Consider the following 18,596-nt stretch of genomic DNA (forward strand, 5'->3'; position numbering starts at 1 on the left):
TGCCTGCAACAGAGACAATGGAAGAAACTTCACTGAGAGGCACTGCCTTTTAATCATCTGTTTGCATGTGCACTCTTGCTCATGTGCTGGGTGCATTTCTGTGTTTGTAGTGCAAAGATTACAGGCTTATGGAAACAGGAGAATCCAAGGTACACTACAGTAAATATTAACCTTAATGATGACACAGTGGATCCAGTTTGTGCCTACTCCTGGGAGTTGCATGCCTCCCTGTGTTCTTGTTTGTTTGAAGTACCAACACAGCCTCGGCCAGCGTCTTTTGAACATCTGTGGTTATGTAGTTCTGAGGCTCTGTGTGAGCGTGGATGAGTAGTAGAGCCGGGAGACTTTGAATTGCATCAACGGGAAGAAACAGCACCTTCAAACCTTAAAATCCTCCCCCTCAAATGAATGACATTATACTGCATTGGATTAACCTCTTTGAAAGGTAATTGGCTATAATTGGCACAAAAGGATCAGGCAGAGCGGCAGCCAAAGTATTCAGTGAGTGCTTGTGTAACAGGGTGATGCATGTAGATTCAAAACACTCTACTTTTGTGTGAAAAGGTCCATTTCTCACAAACAAAGAAAGCCTTTCAGAGAGGGTGGATGGTGATTTTTTTTCGTTCTCTGATAAAGATAAGGCTGACACTGAATCGGTGCTACATTTTGAGAAAGATCAGACTGTTTGTTCCAGCCTTAGCCCCTGACTCTGCCCTTTCTCCCCTGAACCCCACAACAAAAGCTGATTACATAGATAAGTAATTTAGTTAATGAATATTTCATATGCTATTATTCTAAGCAGGTTATGAATTATGCAGTTTTCACAATTATTTCTCCTCTTATGCCCTTAAATCTCTTTTAACATCAAAGTGCATACTAATGTTTCGTCCATGTATTTGCATGTTATCAGCAAAACAAATAGTGGAACTCCGGATCTTGGATTTTATCAAATGATGTCAGAATAACAAAACGGAAATCTATGATGAAGAACATATAACTGAAGTGAGGCCTCATGCTTTCATAAGTCACACTTATGTAAGAAAATGGGTTCACATCTGAATTATCCTTTGTTGGAAGAAAATACTCTAGAAGTTAAAAAAGTAAAATAAATATGACTCATATTCTGGTGCCAAATTAAATTATTACTTTTAATATTATCTTGGATTATGGCCATAGTTAATTATAACATGTTTATATTGCTATTTGTATACCAAACTTGAAATTCTGGGGTTAAAATTAAGTCAACACCAAGTGCAAAAGGTAAAGGTAAAGGTAAACGTACTTTATTAATCCCCATGTGGGAAATTCAATTGTTCTGTTTTTCTTTTTTTTTGATCATGCTACATACAAATAGTTTGTTACACATACAATCATGCACAAACATGCTATAGACATGCACTCAGGAGAGATGTCAGAGTGTGAAGGCTGCCATCAACCAGCATCACCCGAGTAGGGTCCGGTGCCTTGCTCAAGGGCACCGAACCCCCAGTGCCCAGGAAAAGGACCAGCACCTCTCCAGCCACGAGTCCACTCTGCCAAACTTTGTCCACTCTGGGACTTGAACCGGCGACCCTTTAATTACCAAGCCAAGTCCCTATGAACTGAGCCACTGCCGCCCCAAAAAAACCCTGCAGTTCCTCTAATGGTTGCTTGAGGCTGGCTCCAAAAGCAAGTCAATCTCCATAGAGCCTCATATTTACACAGCAATTTTTTAACAGCCTGTTGCAAAAAAAGTTTTTACCTTCATAGAAAACTCTCCCATTTAGTAACAGCTGCACAGGGAACTTTTAATTTATAAAACTAACATACTTCCAACAATCCATTGATGCACTTTCTTCTGCTAATCAGGCTAGGCTAAGCAAGATCACTTAGCGATCTCCCCAAGTTTTCTAGTTACTCGTAAGGGATCCTGGGTCGTTCCCAAGGCCAGTTAGGATATATAATCCCTCTAGCCAGCTCTGAGTCTACCCCTGGGTCTCCTCCCAGTTGGACGGGCTTGGAAAACATCTAAAAAGAGGTGCCAGCAGGCATCCACATCAGCCTGAACCACCTCAGCTGGCACCTTCCAATGTGAAGGAGTAACGGCTTGACTTTAAGCTCCTAACCCCATCACTAAGGCTGAGCCCGGCCACCCTTTGCTGGGAACTCTTTTCTGCCGTGATCTGATTCTTAATATACTTCATTTAGCCGCTGGATGTGAGCTTTGACAACATCCAAAATGACAAACAGGACTTAAAGACAGCAGTGTACAAACAAACATGTTCAGCCAAATTGGGGGAGTCCACTTTTACAAAGCAGTCTTTGATTTATCCTCACTTCCCAGTTCAATTGGTACACCTACTTCAAAGTAATGCATTGATACAGACGCTCCTCTAAATCCTACTTTTCTGCAGCCAATGACAAGGTGAGAACGCTGCCTCAGAGGAGACATACAGGCCCTGGAATATAGAGATAATGAAACAATACAACAGCAACAGGTGGCTTTATTGTTTCACTGTATTAACTCAGAGGTTAAGGTTGAATTTTGTGTAAATGTCACTCCAATGATTTGAACAAGTCTAAATGTCATTTATGGACCTCTATGGCTTCTTCAACAGTATGTAACTGAAGGGGTAATTTTTTTTCAGTCATCTCATGCTGTTTTCTGATCACATGGAGTCATGCTCTAGAGTTTTTACCTTGTTTTAAAAGCAGTTTGTGCATTTTCATTGCAAGGGAACATACATGGCTATAGGCAGAAGCTAACGTAGACAGTACTTTGATACTAAATGTTTTATGATAATGATGGTTGGTTTCTATTTCAACAACGTGTTCATCTTATTTACCAGATTACCAGATTGAACACAAGTGAACTGTGCGACAGATGCTCCATTTCACCTGCCACTCACACACACGTTTTTCTCCCGTCTGAAACTAAGATCATTCTGGTCCTCTTTTTACGATAAATTATCAAACGTTTTTTGTAGACCTGTACCACCCAGCCCCTTAATCTCAATCTTGGGTGTCCCCGAGGAATTGACTCGCTTTTCTGTTAGAGAAAGAAATATCCTTGCTTTTGCCTCTCTTGTGGCCCGCAGACGCACTCTTCTACAATGGAAGGATCCTAAACCGCCATCTGAAAATTCCTGGCTACAAGACCTAATGTCCTTCCTTTATTTAGAAAAAATTAAGTTTAGTTCTAGAGGTTGTTCAGATAATTTTAAAAAGACCTGGGGTCCTTTTATGTCATTTGTAAATTCCATTCCCTCTCTTGAGGACTAATGTGGTGTATGTCTCGTGGGCCAAGTTGTGTTACTCAACTCAATTAAGATTTTGTTTGTAAGAAATAAGTAAGAACATTTTCATTTTATCCATTTATTTATGTATTTATTACTATTATTATTATTATTATTATTATTATTATTATTATTATTATTGTTATTATTTGTTTGTTTGTTTTTGTTGTTTGTTTTGTGTATCTTATCTTCTTTCTGATTCGTGAGTCCTTCCCGTTTTCTTATTTTTAAGATAACATTTCAAAAGACGTTGGATTGGATTCTAGTGGTTGTCATTGTATGATTTGTTCTTGTTTGTCTGTAAAATATAAAATTGGGTAACATGCACTTTTTGAATAATGTATACAGCAGAAAAACCTAACAAAATATATTTAAAAAAAAAAAAAAAAGATTACCAGATTGACTCTCTGGATTATAAACGGTATGTAAACCTAAATTTAAGGTTGTTGAATGTTCTTTTTTATGGTTTATCTGGTGTAAAAAGGTTAGACAACTACATCTGAAGCAACACAAGTTTCAGTGTCTAGCCAACAAAGATGAACAGGAAATACAAAACAGAGGATTTCAACTTCCAAAATAAAAATAAAATGAACGCCAGGCGATGATAAAAACACGCCAAAATCAGCAGCCTGCAGTTGGATATTTCATTTTGCATTTGCCATTAGCACTTCAAAAAGTTTAGAGTTCTTGGGTTAAATAAAGAAAAAATATTTTATGACAATGAGAAATGATTTCATGCATGCATTTCGACCCGTTGGATGAAGACCTAGGGCGTGCTTGGTGCGTTCACACCATTTTGATGCAGTCTTCAGAATCTTTATCGTCAATTTAGTGATGAAGAAAATTCTTTTTGGATTTGTTTTTTATTCAGGAGGGACATATTCCAACTACAGGTATTGCATAAATCATAAAGAATATATACATAGAAACCATGAGCCACTTTATGCACTCTTATAATATAATATCCAAAAACATTGCCAATACATATGCCCTCACTAAATATCAACATCTTGAATGAAAAAATATGGCTACTTCACTACCCTTATAACAGGACTCTTCATGGCCGCCCTGCTGACATGAGGGCAGTGTGGACGGCAGTGAATTGGCTGAAGAGGATGTTGACAGCAGCAAAACAGCAGAAGAAAAAGCAGAGAACAGGAGATCTCCGGTGCTGAAAAGACCTGAAGAGATGGGCAAGCTATTTTCAAAACTGAAAATAAGAAAGAAAGGTGTCCAAGCTCTTTCAACTGAGAGTGAGATGAGAGGAAAGATGGAGGATGCACTCCAATCTTCAGACGGTTTCATTCACCTGCCTTTGGTGGACTTGAGTCGCACAGTCCTACATGACAATTACAGTCCATTATATCAACAAGGAGTGGGAACTGTGTACCTGCATGCGACAAACTTGCTTGAGACTTACAGCGCTGCTCATCTGGTAGAAGATAGGATGAAAGCTAAAGAGGAATGGAGGCTGACTGAAGAAGAGGCGGCTGTTGTTCCTGAAAATGCTGCAAATATGACTGTAGTGGTTACAGGTACTGTCATACAGCATAAAAACAAGTTTGTTATTTTTTTTAAACGTAGGCATAAAATGTGAACAGGTCTACAAATCAATGCTGGTTATGCCTATGAAGCACTAAACTGTATTTATTTTGAAATGTGCCTTTTTTTTTTATAACTGTTCATTGGTTTACACTGATTGTACAGTTGTTCTATAGTTCCTTCAATTTAATCAACCGACTTAAAACATGCACATGGTTTCATCGTGGTGCAGTCAATAAATTCATGAGTCCTGCTCTTAACCTTTTAGGGACTCTTTGTATTCTTCAGTTCAGCAGATATCCTGATGTGTCGTATTTGATTGTTGATTATCACTGTGTGCTGTATCATGATATTATATACATCTATCCTATTTGCTGTCATGTGCTGGGGCACCAGGGTGATGGAAGCAGATGCCAACACTGAACAAACTCATACTCAAGGCCAGGGATGTTGTCAGGGTGGAGCTTGACTCTCTGACGGTGGTGACAGAGAGGAGGACTCTGTCAAAGCTCCATGGACAACATAGACATATTCCCCCCCAAGGGCACCACAGAACGCCACAGGAAGTCATCCCTGCCTGTGGCCATCAGACTGTACAACTCCTCCCTCTGATCACTGAACAACAAACATGTACTCTATGCAATAACCAAACAATAACTGTGCAATACTCTGTGGAACATCCCTGCCACTTTAACATCTTTGTATATATCACCTTCATTCACTGCACTTTGGATATAGCTAACTCTAACTATTCTACGCTTCTCTATATAGTTATTATTACTTTATTTTATCCGTATTTATATCTTATTTTATTCCTTGTTTTTTCATACTGTGTCCAGGATCATTCTTTAATAACAGACTGAACAAACTCATCCTCAAGGCCAGGGATGTTGTCAGGGTGGAGCTTGACTCTCTGACAGTGGTGACAGAGAGGAGGACTCTGTCAAAGCTCCACGCCATCATGGACAACATCCACCACCCTCTCTACAACGTGCTGGTGAATCACAGGAGCACATTTAGTGCTAGACATATTCCCCCCAAGGGCACCAAAGAACGCCACAGGAAGTCACCCCTGCCTGTGGTCATCAGACTGTACAACTCCTCCCTCTGATCACTGAATAATAACCTGTACTCTATGCATAACCGAACAATAACTGTGCAACATCCCTGCCACTTACCATCTTTGTATGTATCACCTTTATTCCCAGCACTTTGTACAGAGCTAACTCTAACTATTCTGCACTTCTGTATATACTTTATTATTATTTTATCTTATTCTATTTTATTTGTATTCGTATCTTATTTTATTCCTTTTTTTTCATACTGTGTATAAGAGCATTCCGTAATAACTGAATTTCCCCCTGGGATACATAAAGTATTTCTGATTCTGATTCTGATATTGGATGCCAACACACTGAACAAACTCATCCTCAAGGCCAGGGATGTTGTCAGGGTGGAGCTTGACTCTTTGACGGTGATGACAGAGAGGAGGAGGTTGTCAAAGCTCCACGCCATCATGGACAACATCCACCACCACCACGCTTTCTACAACGTGCTGGTGAATCACAGGAGCACATTTAGTGCTAGACATATTCCCCCCCAAGGGCACCACAGAACGCCACAGGAAGTCATCCCTGCCTGTGGCCATCAGACTGTACAACTCCTCCCTCTGATCACTGAATAATAACCTGTACTCTATGCATAACCGAACAATAACTGTGCAACATCCCTGCCACTTTAACATCTTTGTGTATATCACCTTAATTCCCTGCACTTTGGATATAGCTAACTCTAACTATTCTGCACTTCTGTATACTTATTATTATTTTTATGATTCGATTTTATTCATATTCATATCTTATTTTATTACTTCTTTTTTTATACTGTGTATAAGAGCATTCTGTAATAACTGAATTTATCCCTCGGGACAGATAAAGGATTTCTGATTCTGATATTGTTATTGTGAATTATATCTTATTGTGAGTCATGACTCCAAGCCAACTCTTTAATATATGTTTATTGCACTCTCATTATCACTGTATTAGAATCTTTAAATCCCAAACTCTAATGGATGTTCGGCTTCACTATGTTGAAGTCACTTGTAAACTCAACACCACCTAAGTATGCCAGAATGCTTTTGTAAAATATGTTAACACCACGGTAATTGCAACTTGAATAATTACAGTAAAGAGCAGCCAGCAGTTTCAATCCATCTTTTCTTTCAGCAGAGCCGACGTTAACTTTCTCACTTCCTCCTCTTTTTCCCCCTCTCCCCCCTTTTCTCCTCCTTTGTGTACAGTTCCATAATTCTGTTCTGTCTCCCGTGTTTCCTGTCATCTCCCCTTCCTCCTGTTTCCTGTCTCCTGTCACTCGCCCCGTTCCTCCCTCACCCAACTTCCACTGCCTGTTGGATCACCCTGGCAATCTCTGTTGCTATGCAACGCTCAGTGTCCTATAAATTTGACAACATCCTAGTGCTTGATTATTATTTGAGCGCTGCAGTGTGCAGCCCTCCTTCAGGTCATTGCAGTAGATTAGAGGGAGGGCGAGATAGGGGAAGGGGAAAGGAAGGAAATGAGGGAGGAGAGGGAGGATAAGATGAGGGGATTGTGGATGAGAGGAGAGGAAAGGATGGAGGAAGATGAAGGAGGTTTGAGAGTAAATGAGAGATGGGCTGGCAAGACAAAACACAAAGTCACAGGACTATTTATCTGGTCTACTATCAAAACACGCAAACCATAACAGGAGTGTGAAAAGCTCTCCACACTAACTACTAATTCAATAACAGGGCCAGTACAGCCAGGGTGAGTACACATCTGAGCTGAGGTAAGAAGGAGGCCTCGGTGGACTGACAGCGTGTTTTAAACTTCTGCCTTAATCCACATGGATCCCGGCTTTGAGTCTGCTTCGCTGTAAAAGGGAAGCACAGACATGGGGACCGGCTCAGTCCTGCAACACAAGCCCCCCTGTCTGAGAGCAAAGTCAACAGCCACAGTGACACACAGCAGAGGCACTCGTTCGTGATGACTCCATAATCCTTATCCTAAATGTCAACATATTCTCTGAGATGTTCCATGTCCGACTGCCCATGCTGGGACAACACAGTGGTAGAAAGGAGAGGCCAGGAAGTGATGCATTTCTCAGCAATAAAGCACATATACCATCAAAAAGCCACATAATCCACCTGACAAATGCTCCTGTCAAGAAGGGTCAGTAGATAAGCTAGAGGAGCCTTCTGATATACACACCACAGGACCCAGCTCAAAGCTGACGCACAACACAGACGCCCCAAAAAAGGCTTCTTTCTCCTTTTAAATGGAGGGGTAGCTATCAGCAGATAAATCAATGTGAACTTATTTCAGCATTTGAAAATTTTAATCTCATTTCAAACACAAAATCAAATCTTTGATTTTCTAATTTGTTTCTCTATGTGGAAAAAAAAGACCAAGGCCACTGGAGCCCAAAAAGTTATCTTGTTTTTCTTTAAACACCTATCCAGACTAAATAATCAGACCATTTGTTTCCACTTTGACGCACAAATTCAAACTTTTAAAAGCTGTATTTGCAGAGTCTGGTCTCTCACATTCTGTGGAAAACCATTCATTCAGCTCCCAAACCATCCATCCATCCATCCATCCATCCATCCATCTGTTATCTTGACTGCTTATCCCGTTAGGGGTCACGGGGGGCAGGAGCCTATCCCAGCTGGCTTCGGGCGGAAGGCAGGGTACACCCTGGACAGGTTGCCAGCCTATCACAGAGCTCCCAAACCATAACTTAAAAATATAGCCTTGTTACATCTAAGATGCCTGTATAAAGTGACTAATCATTAAGCCACAAACTTAAGGGCTGAAAAATGGAGTCAATTCCAAAAGCGCCAAAACTGCAGTTCCTTGAGTGACCACTTGAGGCTGGTCCCAAAGTTAATCAATCCCCATTAACCCCATAATAAATGTCCAATTTAAGCATCATTAAGCTTGTTTACAGTCAGATACCATGTTATCTCAATGTTTAAGTTACATTCAATTTTTAAGTTTGGGGCATGGTGATGGGTGGCTAGCTGACCACTAGCTTCAGCTTATTCAGAGAACCTAACCTCTCTCCTGTGTTTGTGTTGGTGTTTGCTGATGCTTCTTTTATTCTACTAAATGGCTGTCCAAGAAGTCTGTTCCCCATTTCATTCAGCAGATGAAATGCTAACATCACGTACTGATACATAAGCACTCATTAGCAGGTATTAGCTGCATCCTAATTCACAAGCTTCATCCTTCGAAGGGCAACTTTGAAGATCAACTGCGTCACAGCAGCATATCAAAGGATGTCCCATTTCAAATACGTCAGAGACATCCTTTTCCCAGGCTGCTGTAGATGCACCTGATGCACACTTCACATCCCAACATATCCTGTGATATTTTGAGCTCCTATTCAAACAAGACGGCGGACTCTCAAGTGGCTGAGTAATACACTATTCAATAACATATTCGGTTTCAACTTAAAGCCCAGGTGAGGAGTTTTAAAACTTTTTATGATCAGACTGAAATTAGCTGTAACTTTATGACCAAAAAAAGCAAACAAGACCATGAACAACCAGATTAATAGTTCCTATATAGTCATTTTGAATGCCTGTAACGACTGTGATCGCTGTCAGATCAGACGAATGACAGAATGCTGAAGAAACAACCTGTCTTTACTTTATCCCCAGCATATATTCATAGTGAGTGATACATATGAAAGTTAGAAGACATCAGGATGACATTTTCTGTCAGAAAAGGCAATATCACTTTGTCCAGAGGGGGCGCCAAACCTGAAACAATCAGAAAGTTCCTCACTAGAGCTTAAATATTTAGCTCTACAAATGCTAAAACAATAGACGCCTTGAAACTTTAAATTAACTTAAAATGATGGTGATGATGGTTAAGTGTGATGCAAGCTATATTAGCCAGTCAGCCAGCTACAGTAGCTACCTGTTTCTAGGTGCCCAGGGCTCTATGTGACACTAATGTTAATCAGCCACAGGAAAAGGCTGTGCAGCTGTCTCTATCTCCTCTCCAGCGGCAACTTTTACGTACATGTATGGTCACTTCTGGCTCCTGAAACCAAAATGGTAACTGCCAAAACACCAAACCCAAGGTTTCAAAATGGCAGTCGAGCCAATGGGGGTATGTCATGTTGGCTACATCCATTATTCATACAGTCTATGCTAATGACTAGGAAACTTTGTTTTTCTGCTTTTCTTTCCTTGGCCTGTTTCAGATGTGACACAGAGGTTTGATGTCCTGAAGGAGAAACTGTCTGACATTACCAAGCCGAGTTGGTGTGCGACGATGTTATGTGGCTCACAGGAGAGATGACCTTTTTCTTGACTGAAAACTCACATGCCACTCCCACTCTTTCTGCCTGAGCTGACTCCTGTCTCCCTCTGGGGACAAGTACTCGGGCCACCTGAGCCTTTTGTCTAACTGCTGCACTTCGTTTAACTGGAACTGACTTTGGAGCTTATGAGCAGCAGCTGGATTTGCTAGGTAAACAAATGTCTACAAAAACAGCCAGGATGATAAACCTTCACTGTATCTTTTCTTTGTTGTTTAATAAATCACAAAACAAGAGTAGGCGATAAGGAAGTTATTGCTTTTATATGTGCAAGGTGAAGAAGTTCAGCGAGGGGCTAAAGGTCAAACAAAAACAACCATCTTTCCACACCAGAGTTGAAAAGATGATTTGGACACATACTTTCCAAAAATACAAGCGGTCATCCTGAAGTGTGAAGTTGTGTACAGTCAAAAAAAAAAGACAGAAACACAGACAGACAAATGTGCACACGCTGCATGCAGCCTGTCACAATATTTATTCCCGAGTGGAAAAGCCTGTCTGCTGCTGGCCTGTAAAGATGGAAAAGAAAAAAAGTACTGAGACAAAACAACCAGATGCATTTGATGCCCACAGTCCTTCAGTTAAACCCAAAGAGCCCTGGAGCATTTATTGTATCAAGATTCAGACAAGATACAGACAATTACTCCCACTGCCTGCAAAAGTTAATTTATTCTGTAATTAAATTCTGAAATGTCATCCATTCCCCTTGCAAATACTCTCTGATATCTTATTTACAAATCTGCACCATAAGAAGCAGCTACACTAGGAAAACAACATTAAGTATGCATTAAGGATCTCTAAAATACCACCATTTCTGCAGCAACCTTTAAAACCTTTCACCATGTTTATCTAAATGACAGTATCTTACTCATTATTAAGTATGTTTGGATACATTTAGGAACATTACACAGACACTAATGATTCTTGGAAAGCAATGTTATCTTTTTCCAGATAGAGCAGAATCATGAGTGAAAATCTGCAGTTGACTTCATCATTGTGGTTCTACACTTTATTAAAAAAACAACCATCAAATGGGAACATTCTCAGCTTCACCTACATTCATAATATTTTCTCAAACATACTTCAGCCAAGCTACCTCTAGGTGTTAGCTTCAAAATATCAGCTGAGTATCAGCTGGAGAGGAGAAAAATATTCAGCGAATTCACACTAACTATGCAGTTTGATATGCTGCAGTTGAAAGAAATCTCAGCAAACCTGTTTTCACGGTGTCAAAGCAGCTATCAAAGCTTCTGTGGTAAACATCGATTATACTGCTTGCTTGAAATGTCACAAAACACACTGCAGAGACTGCAGCCACACCTGCCTCTGATTAAGGATCCAATTAGAGACAGACAGTGCAAATTCCCTCCTCCTGACTGCCCTCTCAGGATGCCATCTTAGGACACTGCACAGCTCAGAAAATGCCTAGGCACTGGAGCTTGCACAGATCCCTTGCACTTGGTAAAAGCCTCAATAAAATAGGATTTGTTCCAGTTGTTTACTGAGGGTTAAGAGGAGCGGCCGGGGCAGGAAGAGAACGGCAAAGCCGACAGCTGCCTGGCAGGGGCTCAAATGCAGCTTAGCATTTTTCACCATTCTGACTGGCACACAATGCTCTCTTTAACTCCTAGCCATCTAAATATTCAGGGTCGTATAAAGAGATGGCTGACACTGCAGCCGACTTAAGACACAGCTCAGCTGGCCAAGATTGCACCTATAGCCCCTTGGCGAAAGCTTTCCATGAAAGCTTTCCTCTCAGAGACTCAATCACAGATCCCATGTGACTGAATGGTGATTTGCACATGCGCCACTAGATGGCAAACTAGCTGCATCACAAATTTTGCACATGGAGGGGGGGACGGAGCCAATGAGGAGACTGTAAGCTTTCTATGAGAGAGGATAGATGTCCTCAATGCATGAATGTATGATGTGTGTTGGGTAACATCCCTAATTAGGCAGTCTGGCAATTAGGCGCTGAATACGGTAAAGAAGATTTTTTGCTGTAGAGGGCTCACAACGATGACAGAAGAAGGAAATAAAAGAGAGCAAGAAGCCGTATGAGAGTGAGAGTGACAATCATTTTCATCCCACATTATGTCTCTTTTCAGCTGCCACACAATACAAGGGGACACAGGTGGCATTACAAGGTACCCATGCTTAGAATATCATTGGTAAGATAACTGTTATAGAGCTTCTTCAGCTTTCTCACCACCACACAGAACGCCAAACACTGGAGCAAGAAAAAAACATGGATGATGCAGAAAGCGGATGTCAATGGAAACTAAGCCAAGGCAGTCCCAAGTGAGCCAGAGAACAGCCTTTTTACACCAGCCACGTCTGTACCACGTCTTCAGTGAGGGGTTTTAAGAGCTCATTGACTTTAACAACTCCTAAGGAGAGGGAAAGAGGGCTGATGAAATTATCTGAATTTGCATTTTTATGTGTTGATGATGAGAAATCTATATCCAACCACGAGCTAAATCCCCACCTATGAGCTGAACGTCTGTGCACTGATTCCATGCATGCTGCTTGCTTCTATCCTGCACTGGCTCCCCACTATAGGCCAGCATTGCTTCTTGAATGTTCTCATCTCCTAATGGATGCTGTTATTAGTCTTGGCTCTTTGGAATTTCACAGTCTCATCCAGACTTTTGGCGGTTTTATTCATCCGAAGCAGATTGCTCCCGTCCTATGTTTACAGATACTGAGCGTTTCATTAATGCATTATCCGGCGAGTGAATAGGAGAGGCTGAAAATCTACTTTGAATAAACTCTGGTTCATTTTACAAACCAAATATTTGAGGTCAGAGAGAATACACTGTGCAAAGATCCACAGGGCGCTCACTCTGGGTACTGTAGCCCTTGGCGAGTCTTATGCTTCATATCACTCACCACGAATAACAGATTACACTGAGGTCCCACACACTACCATCTGTATCATATCAGGTCACTGTAAATGCACTGCTCCCTAGCATGCCATTAAAGTGGACACAGATGAATGTATCTAAATTGGTTGCCGGCAGGATGAGAGTGTGAAGAATCAGAATATGGATGGCAGGCGGTAACAGCGTGCTGTAAGGGATGCAGCCTCCCACCACCGTGCCCCTGTGTTCTGCAGTTTTCAAGGCTACATCTCCTCCCTGTCCACCCTCCTTTCCTCCCTGCACTGTATGTCCTCCTCTCTATCCTTGGCTAAGGAATTGAAACTCATAGATAGAGTTTAATTGGGGTACGTTTCGATCGAGGCATCATGGATTTGAAATGCCCTTTTAAAGGTTTTTACATTCTCATCACAACTGTCTTTCTCAAAATGACCTAAAATACAAGGACACTGTCTTTGTAAAGGACTGCAGAGGTGGGAAATACTTTATTGTACTTACACAGAGTTCTCAGCCACCTTTACTTTGCTTAAGAATCTATTTACTAACAATACATTTTCCACCTCATATTTACCTCATATTTACATAAACATGTCTGTTTTTTTTACACCTGACTCGTAAGGCTTTCTACTTTACCTCTAATGCATTCGCAATGAACTGCAGATTATCTTTATTCTGCTCCACTGCAGCTGCCTCCCGACATCAAGACCAATTTCAGACTAAATCGATAAGACAACAACACATAGAGGAGATTATTCCTTGTCATGCACAACAGACGCATCATAATGTAAACAACAGAGAAGACAGATCAGGACAAAACAGACAAGAAAGGGGGACGAGGTGGAGGCATCCACCCAATCAGATCTGACTGGCGAACTTGCAGCAATATGGCTGACAGTCAACCATGCAAACTCTGCAGAGCATGTTAGGGCAGATTCAGCCAACCACTTTTTAATGATTTGCAGCTAAACTCAGTGTTTGCATTACTTCTTTAAAATGTTATTTGATATCAAAGTGATTCTAGTTTAAAATCTCCAATAGTTACGTGAGGCTTGAACAGTTGGAAAATGTCCTTCAGAGGGATACTTTAACTTATAAAGGGTTAATGGTAAATGGACTGTACTTGTAAAGTGCTCATCAAGTCTTCGTCTTGCTCTTAAAGTGCTTTTCGACTACATGTCATTTTCATCCATTCATGCCACATGCGTACACTGATGGCAGAGGATGCTATGTAAAGTGCTCATTAGTAAGAACGAATCCCATTCACATACATCCACACACACATGCTGGATGTATCACTGGGAGCACATTTGAGTTCGTTGTCTTGTCCATTTGCACTCAGACACAAGTATGACATGTAGCTTCTTTTATACTAATTCATGTTAAGTGGTTAAACGTTTTCGAATCATGTAGTTTTAACATGACATGCAAAATCCTTAAAACTACAAGATTGCTTTATGTCAACACAACCTACTGGGTTTAGGTAGGAATCCCATCTGCAATACCTCTCCAGAGCAGAAGGTGGCAGTAAAGTGCAACAGGCCCTATTCATCAGCCAAGGTAGCGTGCTTCTGGCAAAGAAGAGCCATTATGGGGAGTTGGGAGAGATCGCCTGTGATTGACTATGCACCCCACTAGTGTTGTAGTCAAGACCACATTAACCGAGACCAAGACATGTCAGAGACCAGAGTGACTAAGACATTTAGGGATCGAGACAGAGTCAAGACCAAGACCAAGGCAGGGCAAGACCGAGACAAGACCAAAACCATATATATCAATGAAAAATCATCATGGGAGTTAACAAAATAAAAGACTTCTGTTTATTTTATTTAAGTTTGCTTTGAATACAATTGACAGCAACAAACAAGGATGGTTTTGTCTTTGTTGACTTTCTTTTGACGCCTTAAGTTAAAATTTTTCTCTTATCACAGTAATGACAGGGACACAGAGTGCATCAGTGGGGGTCTCGACCAGTCTTGATGTAAAATAGGGACCGAATGAAAATGCTTTCAATTCCAAGATGAGACCGAGACCTTAAATAAGACCGGTCTTGAGTACTACAACACTGCGCGCCCATGTATCGAGGCTATAGTCCACGTCACAGAGGTCGCCGGTGTGACTCCCGGCTGGTCTACCATTTGCTGCATATCTTCCCCCACTCTCTACTCCCCACTTTTCCTGTCTCTCTTCAGCTGTCCTGTCAATGCAGGCGAAAAAGCCCAAAAATATAACTTCCAAAGAAATAAAATAAACTATCCATAATCATATTACACAAGTTATTGTGACCCAAGAAAATGAAGTCAGATCCCACCTTAGTAAATATGTTGAAAAAACCTTTACAAATTAAGTTGGACCCAAACATCACAAACGTTAAACTTCATGTTCACTTAACATATTTACAGTTAGTTGGTTCAACAAAATTGTGCCTCTCTAAATGAAAGCATTTTAATTAGGTGGAAATTCTTTCCATAATTGAATTATGTTCATCCAACAAATTATTTCTTTGAGAGTGGACTGCATGAGCTGGGATCAAACCGCCAACCCTCCAATTGAGGAACAACCGACTGTCCTACTGCACCACAGCTGACCTGTGTGCACGTTCCAGCGCCTGACCTTTCTCTCTTTTACTTGAAAACAGAAGTTAGAATCTACCCGAATGCTAGGGTGTAAAATAATGAACCCCTCTACCTCCTTGTATCTCTCTAGCAAAACCATCTCTGATGACAAGTTACATGGGGAAGCCTTTCATATTTACAAAGTAACACGATGCCATTTAAAATGGGAATGATACCTATAAAAGATTAGTGGTGCAGACTGAGGTGTGGGAATAGAAGGAGCTCAGGAGTCATGTCCATCTCTCACACTGCTCTGTCCTTTGTTTATGCAGTGGAGGAATCGCCTACACTACACTTTGATATCTTGACGCTGTGTCTGGTATTGGCAGGCACTGCTTGGGCTGTATTGTGAGCTTCTCTATTTTCTTACTTGTTGTCTCATTGTTATCACCATTGTTACTATGTATTTGTTGATTCTTGTCACACAGGTACTGAAACTATGTCTATTCACAGCGTTGCTTGGGTTTGTTATCAAAAGCAATAACACATTAATCACAGAAACATAAAGAAGTTGAATCTGTTCCTCTACTTTCAACTCCGTCTTTTTTTAGATGGTATCTCTACTTCTACTTAGAGAAGTATGTGTGTACTTTTTCCACCTCCGCTAGACTCTTTGGAGCCAGAAGAAGCCCCATTGTTTGGATGACTGGAGCCATGGTGAGCGCCACGATACCTGGAAGAGTCACAGAGGCCGGTCACCTCCTGTCTGCTGACATGACTCGATGACTCAAGTGAATTCAGTCCAGCTGACCCTAACTGACACATGACTCTCCATTAGTGTCGCTCTGACCTGGCTGACATTGAAACAATGTTGGAAACTGCTGGAGAGGTATTAGACGTAGGCTGAGGGGATACCAGGCCCTGATGAATTCTGACACAGGAGCAGCGGGGACGTGTATATTTCCTGCAGTGTCCCCTGCTGCGCGGTTCAGCTCTGTCTCTTGAGAAAGTCGTGAGGTTGTAGATGTGTGAACGAGGGCCTTGCTCTGGCCAACTATATCAAGCCTCTCCAATGCTCAGGGGATGTGTTGACCTACATTACCCCTTGTTGAACATCTCTTTTCTACACATATACACACATCGAGTAACAAACACTCATGCGCACACTGTGGCTCTTAAAGCTGGGGAACAATGTGCAATCAAAGTGGCCCTCTAAAAGTCTTGCCCCCTGCATTTGTCCCTGTAATTAATAGGCCAATTAATGTGTGTTTATTCTGGACACCCATGGATGTAGTCATACTGGGGGCTCTCTGGGAAACACGAGAGTCAGACAGATAAATCAAAGCTGTGTGCATCTGTCCTTGCAAGTGCCAAACGCTTCCCCCTGTAACCCTCCTCCTCCCCAACTGGGCCCAAATGTGAGACCTTTTTCACAGCCAATCAGGTCAAATCTTTGTTTCATCCTCCCTCCCAATGCACTTGACATTGACAAGATTAATTGCCTTGTGAGCTGGGCAAAGTGTTACCTCCTGGTGTAACACAGGTGTCAAAAGCACAGCGCTCTGGATTTCCTCAATATGAGTCCGGACAGAGAGGGACAGAGAGGGGGAGAATAACCTGCTTCACTTTGTCAGACAAAGGGTTAACCAATCCTCCCCCTGCCTGTAAACTCGCACAGGGTGTAAATCTTGCCATAAAATCTCAGCTGTGAGCCCTGCTGACCTGTAAATTCTTCCCTCCGTGTTACTCTGCCATTGAGCTGCAACGGATCGGGACAGAACTGTAACTACAAATCTGAATCACACTCCTGTGTTTAAACACCGCTTTAAAGATACAGACCATCAATATGATCACCAACTGTGTCTTAATGGTTAAATATCTCCAATGTGAGTTATATTAATGCTCATATAGAGACATCTGCTGCACAGGAATGGAATGAGATCCAAAAGGTGACACAAGAACAAGGTTACAAAGTCACGCTCTGTGAATCATTTGAAACCTCGTTCTTGTGTTCTTGCTGTTTCCCTTACACACGTTTCTAACACTTAGAAGTGTTTGATAGATGTGTGTAAAATATCTGTGCGTCTCTTTGTCTTTCAGAATATTTATAATAACCTTTTTTCTACACAAGTCTCCCTTAAAAATGAGATTACTGCCAGATTACTAAGAGAACATAAAAACAGCCTAACATCACAAAAGGCAAAAACTGTGACAAATCATATCTGTTGTTTCACATGAAAACTCTTTGTGGGTGGAATTTATCTACCAGAACTATAACTAGTTTAGATAAATTGCTGCTCCTTTTCTTACAGATACAGAACATCATTATGATCACCAACTGTGTCGTAATGGTTAAATATCGACAGTATAAAATATTTTACTGAACATATAAAGACATCTTTGCCTCACAGGAGTAGAATAGGCTCCAAAAGGGTATCAGGTTGCACCTTCATTTCTCTTGAACAGTAAAGAACCATGCCTTTGTATCTTTGCCTGTACACTTGCACAAGCATCTTCTAATTATGAAATCTGTATAAGAGATGTCTCCAAATTGTCCATGCTAATGTTTTAAACTGTAAACGTTTATTTTTCTAAATGTGTCTGTCTTCAAAAGAGATCCTGTTTCAAGGAGAGAGTCTGTTTAAAAATCTTTTAAAAGGTACAGTGAGGAGTTTTCATGTTGTGTTGATTCTGGCGACCCCTTTGAAAGAAATTGGTAGTGCTTTTCGGGGTTAAAGACTGCATTTTCCATGAGCACCATCACCAACTGTCGTACAGATGTGGCTCTTACCAAAGCGTGCATTTGTTGTGGATTCAAATGAGTTTTAACAATACTTTACTTTGTTCAAGACAACTTTCTGCAGGATGCAGAGTGATGAGTTCAAAAAATAGAGCTGTGAAATTATTGTCTGTTGACAACAAAACTTCTTAACCTTGCTGTTATGTTTCTTTGGGACAGCAACAATGTTCCTGGG

The 18,596-nt window shown here is 41.1% G+C and overlaps 1 protein-coding gene and 1 long non-coding RNA gene across 2 annotated transcripts in view; both read right to left on the reverse strand.

Annotated features, from left to right (window-relative positions):
* LOC117812114 (collagen alpha-1(XIX) chain) overlaps positions 1–18,596 on the reverse strand; it is a 182,440-nt gene that overhangs the window by 77,180 nt on the left and 86,664 nt on the right. The window lies entirely within an intron of this gene.
* LOC117812115 lies at positions 10,427–11,497 on the reverse strand. Its single transcript, XR_004631136.1, has 2 exons — positions 11,403–11,497; positions 10,427–10,696 (listed from the first exon to the last, which is right to left on the reverse strand). It is a non-coding gene; the product is annotated as an uncharacterized LOC117812115 (long non-coding RNA).

Source organism: Notolabrus celidotus, chromosome 4, assembly GCF_009762535.1.
Source record: "Notolabrus celidotus isolate fNotCel1 chromosome 4, fNotCel1.pri, whole genome shotgun sequence".
Lineage (NCBI taxonomy): Eukaryota > Metazoa > Chordata > Actinopteri > Labriformes > Labridae > Notolabrus > Notolabrus celidotus.